At 39.8% G+C, this 844-nt stretch overlaps 1 non-coding gene across 1 annotated transcript; it reads left to right on the top strand.

The window, feature by feature from the left end:
* Positions 1-505: 505 nt before the first annotated feature.
* LOC115861665 (U5 spliceosomal RNA) lies at positions 506-621 on the top strand. The gene has a single exon (XR_004042851.1). It is a non-coding gene; the product is annotated as a U5 spliceosomal RNA (small nuclear RNA).
* The last annotated feature ends 223 nt before the right edge of the window (positions 622-844 follow it).

An 844-nucleotide genomic window follows, 5' to 3' on the forward strand; every position in this document is an offset into this window, starting at 1 on the left:
GGAATGTTTACACAAAGGCTTAATAGACATTTACTTTGGAAGTTACATTGTGAGATAGAATCAAGAAATTGGCCCATTGCCGGAGTCAGAATGGGAGGCCACCTGGAAGTTAATGATCACTTTGTAAAGACCAGAGGCATGTAACAGAAGGTTCCAGAAGAGTGAAGACTTCATGCAATAACCACATTGCACTCAGACATACACCACTGGAATGACTGAGGAGAAACCCAAGTTCCATAGAGGCATCCACAGATAGAAATATCCAGGATTACAATCATTGGACACCTTAATACTTTAATATCATATTTTGTAATGCATCTTACAGTTTATATATGCTTTTATGTAACATCTAAATTAATGCTCTCCAAAAGATACCGTAACCCCAAATGCCAAATAGTCTGCCTTAAGTATTTGATTCATGCAGAATTTACCTTTGAGGCACATAAAAAAGAATTATGGCCCTCACTTTACAGATGTGGAAACTGAGATTCAGAAAGCCACTTGCATACTCTGGTTTCTCTTCAGATCGTATAACTCTTTCGCCTTTTACTAAAGATTTCCGTGGAGAGAAACAATTCTGAGTCTTTACCCAATCTTTTGAGGCCTTGCTCTTGCAAGGCTTACAAATGTGTACGAAAAGCAGACAGTCGTTTACCTCATTAAGGCGCCTTGCTGTTGCTAATTTCCTCCACTCACTTGAAGTGCTTTTCTTCAGAATACCTAATCTTTCATACGTGCATTCTCACTTTATGATCTTTGTTCTTTTCCCCTGGTGTTTTTTCCTCTTGTCCCACCTTGGCATCCTGGAATTCCCTGGCTGTCCAGTGGTTAGGACTCGGTGCTT

Source organism: Globicephala melas, chromosome 15 (genome assembly GCF_963455315.2).
Source record: "Globicephala melas chromosome 15, mGloMel1.2, whole genome shotgun sequence".
NCBI lineage: Eukaryota > Metazoa > Chordata > Mammalia > Artiodactyla > Delphinidae > Globicephala > Globicephala melas.